Source organism: Puntigrus tetrazona, chromosome 8 (assembly GCF_018831695.1).
Source record: "Puntigrus tetrazona isolate hp1 chromosome 8, ASM1883169v1, whole genome shotgun sequence".
Taxonomy (NCBI): domain Eukaryota; kingdom Metazoa; phylum Chordata; class Actinopteri; order Cypriniformes; family Cyprinidae; genus Puntigrus; species Puntigrus tetrazona.
The window spans coordinates 17,227,307-17,246,068 of record NC_056706.1 but is presented as its reverse complement, the minus strand read 5'-3'; the positions used below and the strand labels follow the sequence as shown (position 1 = coordinate 17,246,068).

Here is an 18,762-nt window from a genome sequence, read left to right as displayed (position 1 = left end):
GGGTAAACTAAACTGGTTAAATAATGCAATGTTAATTTTGTTTTTTTTTTTAACAGTGCATTGCTATTTTAGCACATTTACACACTTTTTGCAGGATTGCAGGTGATCTTTAAAAAGCAGAAAGTGGGCTTGTCTAAATAAATATAATGTGTTGAATAAATGTTCACGATTAATGTAACGCAACGATAAACCGCGATGCAAGTTGTGAAAAAGGGTGCATGAAATCTACATGAAAAGAGATCAAATAATGTGCAATCTATAATTTACATTAAAAATTTAAACATTCACTGGACAGCAGTTTTATTATATTAAATCTACTGGTTTGTGTGTGTGTTTTTGCCAAAAGTGGTAATTTAGCATAATTACATTTTAATTAGCATTTATCAAGAGGTTTGCCAAGAATGGGGTAATCAAAATAAATAAAACTTAACAATTACCTTAATAACTATTAATAAGCAGCAAATTAGAACTTAAAAACTTAAAAACTTAAAAAGTCTTAGTTAATAGTAAATAAGTCTTAAACTGTTACCATAAATGTTTGCGAATAAATATTAATGATAAATATAACGCAACGTAATTCTGATGGCAAATAGTGATGCAAAGCTGCATTCTATAATGAGTCTAATTTACATAAAAAGAGGCCAAATATAATATTCACTGTGCATTGCTACTACTTTATATTTGTATATAACTATTGTTTAACTATTGCACTAGTTCAACTTGGTTACAGTTATTCTTTAAAAATCCAAAAGTGTGTTCATCTGAATAAATAAAATTTCACCTTATCGACATAATGTAATGTTAATTGTGCTGGAAAATAGCAATGCATGTTGTTAATAAGTTGTTGCCTATAATAAATATATATATATATATATTCACTGCATAAGGCATTTAGCTGATTACTGATTATGGGTGCTCTCAAAAAGCCAAAATTTAGCTCTTTTAAATAAACGGTTATTATTCACACTTTACCATAATTTTAAGAATATGATCAATATGGCGCAATATTAAATCACACTACAAAAACCTAAATTTACATAAAAGGGCATGTCTGTGATTCTAATAATGGCAATCTGAACATTCCATTACAGTAAAATTTTACCACAATTAGTTAAAAGGCTAAAAGAGATGAACCTAACTGTCATTATATTGACCAACATGATAATGCGTGTTGAAAATCACAGTTTATTCGGAAACAGTAAAGCACTCTGATGACTATTACCCATACCTTGTATATTAATTGATTAAATACTTCATTCATTCATTCGCACGCTCACTTATTTCTAATTCTTTAAATTCTGAAGCAGGTCTTAGTTATTCTTTGGACTCTTTTCACCATAATGTTGTCATACGGGAATTGTCCTCTTCCTCATTGTCCTTCTGCTTTGAAAGCAAGTATTTCCTGGGAGGTTTAGGAACCGCATAGTCATCGACAGAAGCTGCCAGTATGGGTATTCATGCCCACTGGATCCATCACTGTGCCCAACATCTTCCAAGCATGACCTTTGACCTCCTCAGGTTCATCATAGAGCGATGGAGGCCCACTTGGGGCCACACCACAACCTTCTGGTTCATCATAAATGTGCTCCACTTTTTTGTATGAAGGTGTTTTTTGTTTGAGAAACGAGATCTGATTGCAGTTTCGTCTATAATATCATAAAGTGGTTCTGTGTTTTGTAATTTGCCTTTCTTGTCATTTTCACAATTGGGTTCTACAAACATGGGTGGAGGGTTTGATGCCGACAAAGTCTCTCCCATGTTCTTGCCAATGGTGTCAAAGGGCAGCGAGTAGTCAGAGTCCTCGGGTTGGAGCATGTGAACGACGGTCTTTTGTTTCTCGCTTCTCCCAGGACTTCCCCCGATCAGGATCAGGGCCATGGCTCGAATACATCTCATCCTCGCTGTTGACCAAAGGACAGCTGCGGAAGTTCTTGACCTGGCTCTTTCACGCGGAGGCCTGGTGTCCAGGTTCAAGCTCTTGACTCCGGGTCAGAAGTTTCTCAGCAGGGGTTCGAGTCTGGTTTGCTGAGGGTTCTGGGGTTGTTTGGGTCCGCCTCTGACTGCTCTGTCAGTCACCATACTGTAGACGCCTACATTCTCTGCCACAGCTCTCATTCGAGGTGAAGGGGGCATGGCATCTCGCCCACGCTTGATATCTGCTTCTGAGGTAAGTTGACTCTGTGTAGATTGATGGCGGCCTCTACAGATTGGAAGATGCTGTTTCCTTGCTTTGTGTCGAACTCAAAGTTGCCTTCCCCCGAGTCGCATCTTCGCCCAGCCTCGAAGGAAAATGTTGCCTGTTTGTTGAAAAATATATACATTTAATCAGTCGTAAGTAGTAAAAGATGATAAAAAAAAAAAAAAACTGTGCATGTACAATACCATCCAAAACGGAGAGTACGATTTTTTTTAAATGTTATCCTCACCATTTTTCTGCACATTTTGAAAGATTGCATCAGAAATTGTGGAAACCCAGCTAGTAATAATAACAGTGTAATTCTGTTTATCTCTATGCAAGACATTTTCAAATATAATTTGTGACCCTGGACCACAAAATTTACCCTGATACATTTTCTGAAATTGAGATTTGAATAAATAAGCTTTGCTTTGGATTGTTACGATATGACAGTATTTGGCAGAGAAACTGGACTCTGAGGGTGCAAAAATATACAAAATCTAATATTAAGAAATTCACCTTAAAAAGTTGTCAAAATGAAGTTCTAAGCAATGTGTATGACTTAATTCAACACGATCTTTAGTGTCACTAGCTTAGGCTGCTTTATTTATTTATTTATTTATTTTTTCATAAGGCAGTCTGGATATTACAATAACATCTTTTTACAGTTCAATATCCCCATCACTCTACCGAATGACAGAGAGCACACACTCCACTAGCATTAGCTGAAAGACTTCAGATCACTATCAAAGCCATACCTTGTCTCTGCCGAACCTGCGGAGGAAGCGATAGGGCCAGGAGTAGAGAACTTCTCCCGTCTTTGGTTCCTTCAGAAGGAGGCTATCAAAATCAGTCCGTAACAGCACTGTTCCTTTCAGGCCGCATCTCTCAGAAGCCTCTGTACGCCTCACCGTCACCTTAAAGTCTTTCATTGCTGAAGACAACAGAAAGGAAAAAGCTTTGCATAAACAATGTGCCAAAAGCATAGCATATATCAACCACATAACAATGGATTCAGCTAACTTGTGGCTTTCTGAAGGCTTATGAGTGTATTAGATATTCAGCTGTATGTAGAACTGCATTAGAAACTACATCTGTTGGGTAAACCTGAATGGGCTTCTATTATCATAAAAAAAAAAATTATATTACAAAATGTTATATAAATGTTATAAACTATTAAATGAAATTTAAAGGCTTTTTCTCAGTGAATGAGTATGCGATTCTACCCATTTGAACTCTTTTTGGAAGCAGATGGTACGTATCAGAGGTCATTCTCACATATGTACAATAATTTAGAGCAGCTTTCTTTTGATGCGGCATGTATGCAATATAATTGGTTTTTCACACAAGTGTACAGATTTAGCACATGCACTGTTGAGAAACAAGCATCTTATTAGATGCTCTCGGTTAATAAAGGTCAACACCCTGTTCGCTTCTGCTGAACTGCAGGGTGAACTGTGTGCTGCAGGAGTCTGCTGCTGCTCCAGAGGGATTGTCTATTAAAGGGCTCACCATGCAGATGTATTTCTGCATGAAGCAGACATGGGTGATGAAACTCTATTAATTTCCTGAGGTGAAGTGTCAAAGAGAGATTTTTCTGTACATGTCATTCAGTCCAAAAACAGTCGACCCATAACAGTGAGCTATTAATTCAGGCTCTGCATAGATTGAATGCAAATGAGGATGCTTCTCAAAGTCTGATTTAATAGCAGTAGTTATATATATATATATATATATATACATACATAGATACATATATACATACATACACACACACATACATACATATATATATATATATATATATATATTTGTTTTAGTTTTAGTAATAATAACCCAAAAATAAACACCAATTTGCATATTTTTATAATCTTTTGGCAATTCATTCATTCATGTTATTATATGTTACCGTATTTTGGGCATTTACTGAACTGAGAGAGAAACAACATTGAAGAGAAAGACTGGAAGAAAATGAGTAGAGGCCTGGAACTAGGACTTGACCTCACGTCATAAGGTCATCATTTCAGGCCACACTTTGGCATAGTCATGTGAAACTTTTTGCATAATTATGCCAATAATCGTACTAGAAAGGGAAGAGAGAGAGAAAGGCTGCGATGTGGTTTGGAGGTATCTTTTTTCCGTTTGAAACGTGGCTCCTCCAGCCACAGTCAAACTTCATTGAGAGGAAGTATGTCTTTGCAGAGACAGTGCTGGCTTCTGTTTGCAGCTGTCAGAACAGAAGCAACCACTCCACACCTCTCAGCAAATAAAAAAGAATGGCACTTCCTGCAAAAGAACAAAAAAGCCACACTATATACAGACTAGTGTAAAAATGAGACTCATTTCCATATTTACATCCTGTTGTCACAGAGCAACAAGTGGTGAGATTCATATGCAAGATTCTCTCCTTTACTGCTCTACATCTGGCAATGCACCAAATTCACAGCAACTGTTTTGTGGTTGTAACCCTCCATTTCCACTTACTTTCCACATGACCTCATTTGCATAACACATCTTTCTCCTTCCAGGTGTGTGTTGTGTTCAGGAAGTTGTAAAATCATAAAAGGTACATTTTACGCGAACAGCGCGTTTCATGTAGATATGAATAGAGTGGGGTCTAAAAGTCGGAGAGCTCTTTTACTGTAAAATGCACAGCACCTGCTAAGTTGCAGCATAAGCAGAGGATTTAGCAATTTTGCTAGTAGGAGGTCACTGTCCACCGGCTACTTGTGGTCAAACATAAGGTCACCATCGGCCAAATAAACACTTATCTCTTCTAAATATAGTGTTTTATTCACACCACATTCTTTCTGGATTCACCAAGGCTAAGATTTTACAGTATTTTGGATGCAAAGTAATAATTTGTGACACTGATTATTTTAGACAACGAATGTTTTTATTTTGTACTAATGTATTCCTTTATTATGGATATATTAAAATAATTCAAACTGACACAAAAGTATAATTTTACCTAATATTTCTATTTCAAACAAAGATGTTCTTTTGCATTTTTTTTCGCTTGTTTTTAACACTGATAATACTAAGATTTTTATTTATTTTTTTGTTGCAACAAATCAAATTTCTGAAGAATCATGTGACACTGAAGATTGGGCTAATGACTGTTGAAAATAAATTAAATAAATTAGAATTTAAAATAGTATAACCAAAATAAAAGTATAACCTATAGTTATTTTAAATTGTCATAATTTAACAATATTTTTGTGACCATACGAGACTTCCATTAAAAAAAAATCATTAAAAATCATATACCAACTGCAAGTGTTTTTAACGATAGTGTAATTTTATCCTGTCCAGCAATACGCTTTGATTTTACTTAGTGACAAATCCGCATCAGAACTAAACCTCAAGCGGAGTCAAGATGAGCTATATTTTTTCTGGTCTCCTGGCACTAATGTTTTTGAATCTGGGATGTGGTTTCACATACCAGTGATCTGCTGCTATTTGATGTGGTTTACAGCTTTTTAACATCACTAATTTCGCCATAAGGTTTTATTCACTGACGACTTTATGCGTTTGTTGTGAAAATGTTGCATCCCGGTGTAAATATCTGTATGTGCCGCAAAAAGCAGTAGTTCCACAGCCTTACTGTTCCCCTCTTATCGCCGAGTTCCTCTCGCTCCCTGTTACCCTGCTGTCGCTTGACAGAACAAGGCCTTCTGATATTTAAATTGAAACAGATGGATTTGATAAACTGTCTGAATGCGAACTCCCCAAGCCCGACGCATTCCAGAGAGGAAAGAAAGCAACAGAATGCTGAAGCTCACGCAGACATATGGGCCAACTTTCTGTGGACTGAAATAAGTCAATTAGTTTAATGAGATCATTTAAATGCCATTTCTCAATGCGAGCAAATATAGGAACATAATGACCCATGATTAAACAGTCAGGGTAGTGTTGAAATGCCTGGTGAAGTTAGACTGGCTGAGGTGGATTGTCTGGCACCTGTGCTGCATCACTGATGTGTGTTTTTGTACTTCCACTTCTCTTGACTGTCATCTTGCTGAAAGCCACAGTGTGAAACATGTCCACTGAGGGCTTTTATCTGTCTTTTCCATCTTTGGGGATGTGTTTTTGGTTATTGTGTATCGTTTATGTTCGCTTGATAGTCTGTTCGCCTCTTTTTCAATTTGCTCAATGTAAATGAACAGATGGAAAAATAAACCAAGACTGCATTTCAATGCATTCATGCAAAATTACTTAAACTGAGGAATTGGTAATAATAAATTTTTAAACTCACTCATTACAAATAATATAGAGAATAATATCATATCAACTGCAAGAATTGAAAACAATGTCGGTCCAGCTTCATCTCTTCTGGGAAGGCTGTCCACAAGATTTAGGGGTGTGTTTATGGGAATTTTTGACCCTTCTTCCAGAAGCGCATTTTTGAGGTCACACACTGATGTTGGACGTGAAGGCTTGGCTCTCACTCTACGCTCTAATTCATCCCAAAGGTGTTCTATCGGGTTGAGGTCAGGACTCTGTGCAGGCCAATCAAGTTCATCCACACCATACTCTGTCATTCATGTCTTTATGGACCTTGCTTTGTGCACTGGTCAAGTTGGAAAAGGAAAGGCTCCGAACTGTTCCCAAGAAGTTGGGAGCATGGAATTGTCTAAAATAGAATTGTCTTGGTTTGCTGAAGCATTCAGAGTTCCTTTCACTGGAACTAAGGGGCCAAGCCCAGCTCCTGAAAAACAACCCCACACCATAATCCTCCCTCCACAGAACTGTACACTTGGCATACTGCAGTCAGACAAGGACTGCTTCTCCTGGCAACCGCCAAACCCAGTCTCGTCCATCAGATTGCCAGATGGAGAAGCCTGATTTGTCACTCCAGAGAATGCATCTCCACTGCTCTAGAGTCCAGTGGCGGCATGCTTTACACCATTGCATCCGACGCTTTGCATTGCACTTGGTAATGTATGGCTTAGATGCAGCTGATCGCCATGAAAACCCATTCCATGAAGCTCTCTGCGCACTGTTCTTGAGCTGAAGGCCACATTAAGTTTGGAGGTCTGTAATGATTGACTGCAGAAAGTTATGTGCCTTAGCATAACGTGTCCTACCACTTTGTGGCTGAGTTGCTGTTGTTCCTAAATGCTTCCACATTCTAATAATACAGCTGACCGTGTAATATTTAGGAGCGAGGAAATTTCTACAATCGGATTTGCTTTACTGAGCTCCTGAGAGCAACCCATTCTTTCACAAATTGTAAAAACAGTCTTAATGCCTAGGTGCTTGATTTTATACACCTGTGGCCACGGAAGTAATTGGAACACCTGATTCTGATTATTTGGATGGGTGAGAGAATACTTTTGGCAATATAGTGTGTGAGTGTGTGTGTGTGTGTGTGTGTGTGTGTGTGTGTGTGTATGTGTGTGTGTATATATATATATATATATATATATACACACACACACACACACATATATATATATATATATATATACACACACACACACACACACACACACACACACACATATATATATATATATATATATATATATATTTATATATATAGGATGCATATCTGCATTCAATTTTATCTAAATAAATGCTGTTCTTATAATCTTTGTATTCATCAAAGAATCCAGAAAAATAAAAATACAATTAATAAATTAAAAATATTTAAAATATAAAATTCAGTTTAGCATATAATTTTTAGCAGCCCTGGAGTAAGGGCTGCTAAAAATTCAGCTTTGCCATCACAGAAATAAATTACGTTTTAAAATATATGCTGATATTTCAAATTGTTATAATATTTCCAAATATCACTGTTTTTACTGTATTTTTGATCTAATAAATAAGTGAGCATGAGATCATATTGTTCAAAAACAGAACAAAAAAAATTAACTTTTGAATGCTGGTGTGTGTGTGTGTGTGTGTGTGTGTGTGTGTATGTGTATGTGTATTTTGTTGTTTTTGTTTTTTTACACCCAGAATTCCAATACAGAGTTATCTGTATTAAATGTACATGGTTTTACCTTCTTTAAATATACTAAATTGTTCAAACAGGTCAGAATTTGATGATTTTAGATATGGCTTTCACGCACGAATGAGAAAATATGTGCATGGTACACAGCTGCTATCAACATTTCACATAATTTCACAAGAGCCAAACTTCCCTCCTAAAATAATGTTCTCAAATAATGCCACATCTGATGAAATGTAATGAAAGAGATGAAATAAAAGTAGCAGGTGTTACAAAGAAAGAACAGCACATTATATCAACCATCAAACAAACAGCACTTACCCAGCATTAATGAAGACAGAAAAATAAAAATGGATGAAAAGGAAGTCAAACAGGGCACTGAACAATCTTTAAAAACGACAGGATATTGCGCGTTTACACAGATAGTGGTCAATCTGCAAACAAGGCGGACACTTGTGTGATATTTTTTCCACCACAAGAGAACAAAGATGAGCCACAACTTTCCACTGCGTAACAGAGGAATGAAGAAGTTAGTTGCTGGTTTACAATATTCACAGCACAAAAACTAGAGGTGTCAGACTAGTCAACAAGCCTATGTCAGCGAAAGAGTGTCATTTATTGTGCATCTTTAACAGAAACTAGCAACAAGACTTTTTTAAGGTACTTCACCAGATCTCTAAAACCAGCTCATCCACCAGAAGAGCTCCACGAGCTACTCCTCTTGTGACTTTGATATTGTGCGTGTACATTCATATTCGTGGTTCGGAATAATTTTGTTGTAATTTTGTGGTTTTGTACACACTCCACACTTCCTTACCAGTTTCTCTGCTGCAGTAGAGAGTGTTGTCCGCCATCGCAACGTCATCAGATTCAGCATGTAAACTGTTTCCTCTCATCGCTCCTCTCTCTGGCCAGCTCATCTACAATGAACCAAAACATACAGCAGTTTATAACACGCAACGCAAACTTTAAAAATGCAGTTTTTAAATTCACTAAGCCTGTAATAACCTTAGAGCAAATAAATACAGGTGTGTAAAAAAGTTTTGGCCCCCTTCCTTTTTTTTCTGCATGTTTGTTACACTTTAATGTTTCAGATCATTAAACAAATGTAATTATTAATCAAAGATAACACATGTAAACACAACGTGGATTTTTTTAAATGACAGTTTTTACGAGAAAAAAAGATCCAAAACCACATAGCCCTGCGTGCAAAAGCGTTTGGGACGCCAGCAAACCACAGTGAGAGCCATTATCCACAAACATGGAAACATGGAACAGTGGTGAACCTTCCCAGGAGTGACCGGCCGACCAAAATTAGCCCAAAAGCGCAGTGGCGACTCATCCAAGAGATCATAAAAGACCCCACAAAAACATCCAAATAACTGCAGGCCTCACTTGTCTCAGTTAAGCTCAGTGTTCATTATTCCACCACAAGAAAGAGACACTGTAAGAAATGACCTGCATGGCAGAGATCCAAGATGAAAACGGCTGCTGAGCAAAAATAACATAAAGGCTTGTCACAGTTTTGCCAGAAAACCTCTTGATGATCCCCAAGACTTTTGAGTAAATACTCTGTGGACTGACAAGAACTTTTAGAAGGTGTGTGTCCCATTACATCTGACTTTGGAGTGGCCTAGTCAAAGTCCTGACCTGAATCCTATTGAGAGGCTGTGGCATGACCTTGAAAAGGCAGCCTGATAACCCTTCAATGTGGCTGTATTACAACAATTCTCAAAAGATGAGTGGGTCAAAATTCATCCACAGCCCTGTAACAGACTCATCGCAAACCCTCGATTGCAGTTGCCGCTGCTAAGGGTGTCCCAACCAGTTGTTAGGTTTAGGTTTAAACTTTCATTTAAAAATATTTGTTGTGTTTACTTGTGTTATTTTTGATTATATCTAAATTTGTTTGATGATCTGAAACGTTAAAGTGTGACAAACATGCAAAAATAATAATCAGGAAGGGGGCCAACACTTTTTAACACCGCTGTAAGTAATAAATAAAATAAATGAATAAAATAAAAATAGTCACAAATATGTTTGTAAATTAGATTTAAATAACATTTTATATATGTTCTTAAATGCATTTTTGAGAATTCACACTGTTAGTCCTCTACCGGCAAGTGTCATTTTCAGTGGTATATGCAATGGAAATTCTCTCCGCACTTCTTTATTTTTTTGCACCAGCTGAAATGCAGTTTAACTTCACCATAAGACCTCGGACAAATGGCCTTTGTTGAGGAACCCACATTCTGAGCCAACAATCGCTCTCCAAAACTGAGCCAAAGTGATCATATTATGTTCTCAGCATAAAGCCGTATTCATTTCCCCCAGTGCATTACATCAAGCTCTTCCATTCCACAGCGTTCCTCATTCAACAGCCACAACACAGCTTCTACTGTTGGCTTTCTGTAGCACCACTTCAGTTACAAATTCTAAAAGACAGCCACCTTTTTTAGGCAAAAGCTAAAAAGCTGGAGGAATCTGAGACATCATACGTAATCTTAAGGTTTCTATTGGTCTATACCAAATATATACAAATCCAAAACTGAATGGTTCGATTCCATATTTATTCTAGCATCACAATTCTAGCATCACTCTTGCTGTTTCTCACAGATGTAGGGATTTGATCAAATCGTCTCACATTTGCTACAGACATTGATAGATTTACAATCAAAGAGAAGTCGATTTTTCATCTGGCAGACAAAGCCCGGCAAAATTCTGATTCATGATTTGGAGTATGAATTCAATTTGTCGTGCCCCATATGAAGCTGAACTGAAATTTACACTAAAATGAAAGGAAATGGAATCCATCCATCCCTCCAGGATCAAGTTTGATGACCCCTGTCCCACACCAAAGCAATCCCTAAACTAGGGTGACCACAAAAGCCAGGATTCCTATATTGCCTAAAATATCTAGCTTTTGGCTTTGCTTGCCTGCAGACCAATCGGTATATGACATCGTTTCCTTACGTTTTCAAAATGCTCTCGAGGTACTTTGAATCAAAGCAATACAGAAATCTTGGCCAGGACACGTCCGGGAAAAAAGTTACGTATGGCCACCCTACCCTAAACCTACAAAATACTGCTAAATGTTAAAGTGGTAAAGAAATGCATTAGTCAATGCAGTCGTGCCATTTTAACTTCCTTTTGAGTTGTTTTGCTGAACCCCAGTTTACGGTTCAGAAAAATATAATTAGTAATTATGTGAGAATTAGGCTTTATAAATCGAAAATGTGGAACGTAAAATTATACTTTGTGTGAAAATAAAATAAAATAATAAAAGTTGAGGGAGTTGCACTGTCTCTAGTGTTCTTTTCAACTGGAGTATGCAGCGTTTCGTATGTATAAATACATTTTTGGAGTTTGTAGAGGCACGTATTTCCAATGAGCCTGTGCATGCCATGTATCTTTCCTATGTATCTCTCTTTATGTCTGTCTGTCTGGTATCTAATTAGAACATCTGTTCATCTATCCATCAACCTGTAGGGCGTCTGTCTCTCCATCTATAGTAATTAAATACAGTATGTATCCATCCATCTGTTCATTTTCCTCACTGTCTTTCAATCAGTCTTTCTCTTTTCTTTTCTTAAATTAGTATTAATTCAGTTTCATTTAATGACTGAATAACCGTAATTTAATATCCTTACGTTCAAATTTGAATTGCAGTTCTGCATTCTTTTTTCTACCTTAATTCAAATGCAGTTATTGAATTGGACTTTTACAGGCAAACTTAATTTAGTTCTGAAAGGTGCGCAATTCCTGCTGGCAAGCAGTATCATCTGGGGAAATTCTAGCTATATCTAGGGACTAAAACCACTAAGGAACCACTCACACTTACTTCAGAAGGTGTTAAAATTCAGTTCATGTGGATACTAAAGAGAGGGTTTTTAAGAAAAGCGTATTAGTGTGAAAAAGGGTGTGAGGTCAAACCACTATAATAGGTACTGCTTGAGTTTTAAAATGAGATGTTATATTTCGAGAAGCTGTACCATTTAAGTACTCAGTATTGTACTTCTTAGCTCAATTCTTAGCTTATTTACAAAGACTTTAACCCATGGCCAGAATAGAGCAAGAGTGAAGCTCTACATGTTTCCACTGTCCACAGAGAGCTTACAAACCTCTAAAATCCATTAAGTCAATGTCACTTGGCAGTTACTTCCTTTATTTAAACTATAACCATCACTTACAACATAATATATATATATATATATATATATATATATATATATATATATATATATATATATATATATATGGTACAATGAGATATGAAAACAACTTCCCTTTTTTAAAAATAGATAAAAAACACATTCAGTGGAAACAAGCTCTTCTTTGGACAACTAGAGAAGCATGAGAAACTCAATGAGTCACACAAGCAAGTTTCTGCTCAGCTTTGAAGGGCTTTTACACCTGCTGAGAAGACAAAAACCTTGGCGAGCTGTTGCAATTTGAATCCTAACGTATGCAGATATTTTTGCATAAGCAGCTGACTCTATAGTCTTGGCAGATGTAAGTCTTTTACACTGGTATGCAACAGGAGCTTCAAAAACACAACTGCGGTTACAAAGCCTGGAACAAAACACGGGACCAAACCTGGAAACTTTGATATAAGCGCTATGCTACGCAATCAGGCGTCAAATGAGGCGTTGCACCACAATATTCCAAAACAGAAAAAAAAGGCAAAAGCAGTGTCTTTTCCAATGCTGGAAAGAGGCAATCACACAATTTAAAATCAGTGTTAAATACCGGAAAGGCGATTTCACACAGTTTCTGGATCCAGTCCTCCAGTTCAGCTGTCTCAACAGCGAAAACAAATGTCTTTTCAGTTGTCTCCACCAAAAAAGGTCCACAATCCCGTGGACAGCCTTCGACATCAGCCTCCGAAACACGAATGCAGTCGCTCATTTTTATCACCTAAAAAACAATAACATAAAACTCAGAAATTCAGATTCATTTATTTTGAAATGTATGCAAACAAGTGGAACGACACGGCTGCATTTAAATACGCTCAAAGATTTACGAACTGTGTGGGTAGTATTATGCATGAACATTTTTTTTTTTCCCTTTCCAGATCTGATCATTTTCCATGTGCGTTAATTTCAAAAGATAGCTTGTGAACATCCTACTTTTGTATGGATTTCTGTTTGTCAATTTTTACAGCAGAAGTGGGAACAGAATAAATGGCACTTCCTGCTAATTGTTTGTACGTGTCCGCCCACGCATAAACACATGTGCGTGACCCCCCCACCGAGTTTGATTGTTCGTGTACCGTGACTCATCAAGGATCTACATCACCCTCCTCAGATACGCCACATCTTATTTGTTACGTTCGCAGTACATGGAAAATCTGAGTTCCACGGTTTCTTGCTCACCTTTTTGTTTTCCTGTTTGCGATTGGCTTTCTCCAGCGTGCTGCCAGCTCCATCTTTAAACTCAAAAAACTCGAGGCGAGAGATGGAGCAGGAGCTCTCTCGGTACAGCACGGACCAGACCTTACGCCATTTCTGAAACAGAGAGAAGATAAATGGCTGAAAGTGACGTAAACTCTTAACAATTTTTGTGTTTATTTGTGCTGTTCTTTAGGCATGCACAAAAATGATAAGTCTAATATAAGTAATATGCCTTATTATATTACAGAATGTCTAATATAAAGGAACATTAGAAGAAAGCACCTAACATATTACAGCCATGAAATATAATATTGGGACAAAACCTCACTCATATATCGATGGGTAGGTTGAATCACTGCGTTGTCAAACTTTTTTTTCCACGAAAAGCTATTTACTCACGCGCAATCTTATTTTCACATAAGCGTGTTTATTTTTTACATTTTTAACATGTGACATGCAAAAACAGTTTCTTAAGTTTACTCAAACGCGTCTATAGATCACATCATGATGATCACTTCTGGTTAATCTGACACAAAGCTAGATTAAAGATTAAAGATAGATTAAATCAACAAACATTATCCTACTTTTTCATAATGTCAGTGATATTGCCAACAAGTTGCGCTCGTCTTTGACCTTAAAATGAGAAGTGGTTCATTTAAAAATAGCAAGAGTACATCTTCCCATAATGGTTTTTAAGCTAAAAGTCACTAACAGTCTAATAGTCTCATTCCGTTGTCTCAAGTGACCAAGGATGGTTGAATCACATCAACTGATAGCATTTAAAGTGTGAGATTTCTTATTCAGGAAATAACCATAATAAGAATCTCAGTGGTACGGACATTACCTACTATTTTAGAAAAGTCATGGCTTCAAACAGCACATAATCTATTACAGATGCAACACATTCATGTGGTTTCCTAAAGAGACAGCTCTGATCCTACTGCTAACATTAGCTCACTTTAATGGACTCCAGCAGCCCATAAGTCCTCTAAATTATGCCAACAGACTATTCCTCTACTGCAGTCCCATATGGCGGGAACCAACAATATTATCAGTGGCATCAATCAAAATGAATTGAAAATGGTTTTAAATGAAAATATGGACAAGTTAAAGTGGATCACGTTCACAGTTCAGGAAGTTGTTCATGACTTCCAGTGAGCTTAATATGATTCATGAATTTCTCTCTTGTTGTAATAGCTCAATAGATATGGAATATTTGGCGACAAACATGTGGTTCAAATTAGGCAACGTGAAGGCTGCTAATTGAAATTCATAGGCCCAACAAGCTGCACACAAATGCATAATGTCTTATTTTCCCAATGACATTTATCTTTTTCATATCAACATTTTTTCCATACTAATCTGTAAATTACTGCAAATTTAAAATGCTGCTATATATATATATATATATATATATATATATATATATATATATATATATATATATATATATATATATATATGAAGTATCGAGTACTGCTCAACATCATGAGTACAGTAGTGATGCCTTTCCAATAGGCCTTAATGTTAGGACAGATACCAAACGAACTTGCACACTTATTAACCATCAAATAAAATAAAATGCAACAAAATAAAATTATATTATGTGTCTGAGATATGAACAGCTGCTCTGCAACAGCACAGACAAACGCACACAAAATTATAGGTGTTATAGAGGAACTAAAAAAGGGCCAACTGTCCAGTAGTATTTTGCAACAGAACATTTTGAAACCATCTGAGATGCTGCCTATAAAAAAAAAAAAAAAAAAACATGGTAATATTAATATGTAATATTCATGGTTTTCTCTATTTAGCGGTAATTTCTGTATTTGAGCAGCTACAACCTTCGGTCAGCCTTCATTTTGTTCTATGACAGTAGTTTCAGATCATTACCGTAAAAGAACACATTTGTTCTTTAATATAAGCCACCTGGTGAGAAAAGCACATTCTGTCTTACCTTCCCAAACCGCTGCTGTTGTAAATACAGCATCCCCTTCTTTCTAATGTCCTCCTCCATTTCTCTCCGTCTTGTCTCCGACAGCTCCTTAAGACCGTCTCATCTAATGTATCATACTTCTGCTAAACTTGCTTGTGACGCAAACAGCATCTCCAAGTTCCGCCATATCTACTTCCTGTATAGCCCAAAAAAAAGTTTACACTTCTTTGCAGAGCTGTGCAAGCCTCTGTATAAGCCAAGCCACAAAGATTACTCAAGATCATGTTTCCTCATGTTATTTTGCGCCCAGAAGAGAGGAAACAACATTGTATTTTAAATTGAAAAACATCACAAACTGTTTAAACCCAGGAAATTAGATAGATGGTTTAACATTTTTTGCATTATTGAGGCCTGAGAGTTTTATTATCATTATGCTGTTGAGAATTTAAGCAGTAAATTGCTCATCTTAAAAATTATTTTAAAATATTAAACAAGAAGGTATTGTAAGCAACGTCACTGGTTTATATTTGTCACATAAGAGCTATTTTAAGATGGTCTTATTTTTCAGGGTCTGTGGTCAACAGCAAACTTCCTGCTCTCTGGTGTGTCAAGTTTCCATCACACTCACACACACACACACACACACACACACACGCAATTCAACGTACCATCCAGACAACGAGGGGTGCCTTACTGACCATTTTTCCAGCTGTTTCAGGATAGACAAATGCTATTAATCAATCATTGTCCTGTATGTTAAATAATTTAATGAACACAATACCAGTAATAATCTTACTATGCACCAACATAATGTCTGTCATGTGTACATTTATTATAATGTACGTTGTCAAAGGACAGTGCTGTCTCCCAATAAGTGATGAGCTTCTGTAAGCTGCTTTAAATATATATATATATATATATATATATATATATATATATATATATATATATATATATATATATATATATATATATATGCACACACAATCTCTAAAGGCCTGTGATATAAAATGTATTTAAATAAATGTATTTAATGATGACCCAATTCTAATTCCATATATTCCTGAGACCCAGCTATGGGGTTTTTACCTCTGTAGTGAAGATTATATTTTAGTGGGTTTCTCCCGAGACCTCACATGTCCCGTACAGAACACATTCAGGGCTTTACAGAGATGCCAAAAGCTTGGAAGTTTCACGTGACAACAATGTAATGAAAAAAATACTTAATTCAAAAAACTTTTGTTCTGGGTCTCAGGAGGATATTAGGCCTCTGTCTGGATCGAAGCATTAATGCAACACAGCTGCCAGATCCACAAACAAATCCCTGCATTTAGTTGACCGCAATCAAACAGAACGCTGTCCCAGATTTTTTCAGAAGAAAACAGGCTGCACGCCTGTGCTAAAGTTTGCCTCCACGACGATACAGCGAGTCGTGGGTGTTTTGAGGGCGTCCTTGAAAACAGTACTATGTAGTTATTAAGTTTCCTGTTGTTTGCTTATTGGTCCAAAATGAAATGATCCCATCCTAAGTCTCTATAGTTTTAAAGTTGAATTCAGCTTATCATTCAATGGCAAAAATAGGTCATATCACAAGTAACTGATCACCGCTTTAATTTTTGCCTGTTGTATAAACAGCATGAAACCTATGTCGAGGTTTAATGCTTAATGGTTGGTTTATGACGTTAAGTTACCTCAAATCAAAAAATATGAAGAGCAATGAAGAGCAGATGCTTCTAAGTGGTATCTTCTCACTGCCCTCTAGAGCCTCAAAGCAGTACTGCACATGACCGGTCATCATCACACCACACACACTTCAGTAAAGATCGCTCTCTGTGACCAATATAAAGCGTAATTTAATTATTTAATGAATTGTAAAGAGACCAAACAAGGCATAAAAAACGGATGAGGAAGAGAGACGTTTTTATAACATTTGTTTGTCGTTAGCCTTTCTGTTGTTGTTGTTTTGCAACTTTCTGTTAGTACTTCATCTAACCTCTAAACTGTCAGCTTTATATTTTTGCCTCATAAGTTCCTCTGACTTATTTGTCGTTTTACTGTTGCTTGTCTGTTATTCTTCCTAAGACACAAACATGAACTCTTCCTGTTGTCTTCGTGCTCTCTTTATTGATTACAATAAATCCTCCCACGAGACTGATGATCTTTCACTCAGCACATGGATCTCATTTTACACAAAACTGGAAGGAAAACAAACGCATGGAAATGGCTTTAAGAGTCTGGAACTGCTTTTCTTTATTCAAATCAGACAGAGGCAACTCTTTCGGGGAGCGGTGAGGCCTTTTTTAAGTGGCTATCATGGTTTAGCATTAGCCATGCAGTGAATGCTTCGGGGGGGTTTGAGCGTCTGTGGTGACTGTGCTTGATGGAGACCAAAAAGAAAAAAATGAACAATAGCAATTTTGTTATTTTTGCTCTTTGCCTCGGAAACTATGCTTTCCCAACCAGCAATAAGTAAATCTGGTAAGCTATATGAATTAATCTGCATGCCTTTTTGGGTCTACTGCATTTCCTAAAGCTATTTGTTTGAATTTAAAGCCTTTTTTCGTCTTCCATCTCGGTGCCAGTAATGTCTTTTCATGACACAGGATATTAGTGGATTCTTGGGCAGAGAAGGGAAGCCCCTCGCTGCTGGCTCTGGAAGTTCACACGATCCCCTGAATATTTCCACAGTTTTCCATAGAATTTGAGGGAAAGAAAAATAACTGGTGGCAATGAAACAGAAACCAACATCTCTCTCAGACTACTGGAAAATATAGATTTTTTGTCTTGGGAACTGCCATACAGACAAATATCGCAAAGTATCAGGATGTAAAAACTTAAAGGAATAGTACACCCAGAATCGAACATTTGTTGAAAATGTACTCATCCTCAGGCCAACCAAGCTATATAGATGAACTAGTTTCTTCATCGCAACAGTTTTAGAGAACTTAAACATTACATCACTTGATCATCAGTCATTTCAGTGAATGGGTGCCGTCAGAATGAACAGCTGTTAAAAAAAAATTCCCACTAATCCACACGATTCAATAGGTTAACATCTTGTGAAATGATAGTGAGCAGTGACAAGGGGGCCCATGGAGAGCTTATATACTACCCATAAAGTCAAAAACTTTAGCACGTCTAGTGGAGGTGTTTTGGGTTTTCAGAGTGTTTAGTTGTTTAAGGCAAGAGGAAACCGTTCGGTCCCAGGGTGCTCTCAGTCTGAAGTGATTTAGACCTTACAGCAGGCTAATTGCTTTAACAGTTGACTGCTGGGTGAAAGTCGTGCAAATGCACCCTT

General features: G+C 36.9%; 1 pseudogene; it reads right to left on the bottom strand.

The window, feature by feature from the left end:
* Window positions 1-1,291: 1,291 nt before the first annotated feature.
* LOC122350722 lies at window positions 1,292-15,629 on the bottom strand (annotated as a pseudogene).
* Between the last annotated feature and the right edge of the window lie 3,133 nt (window positions 15,630-18,762).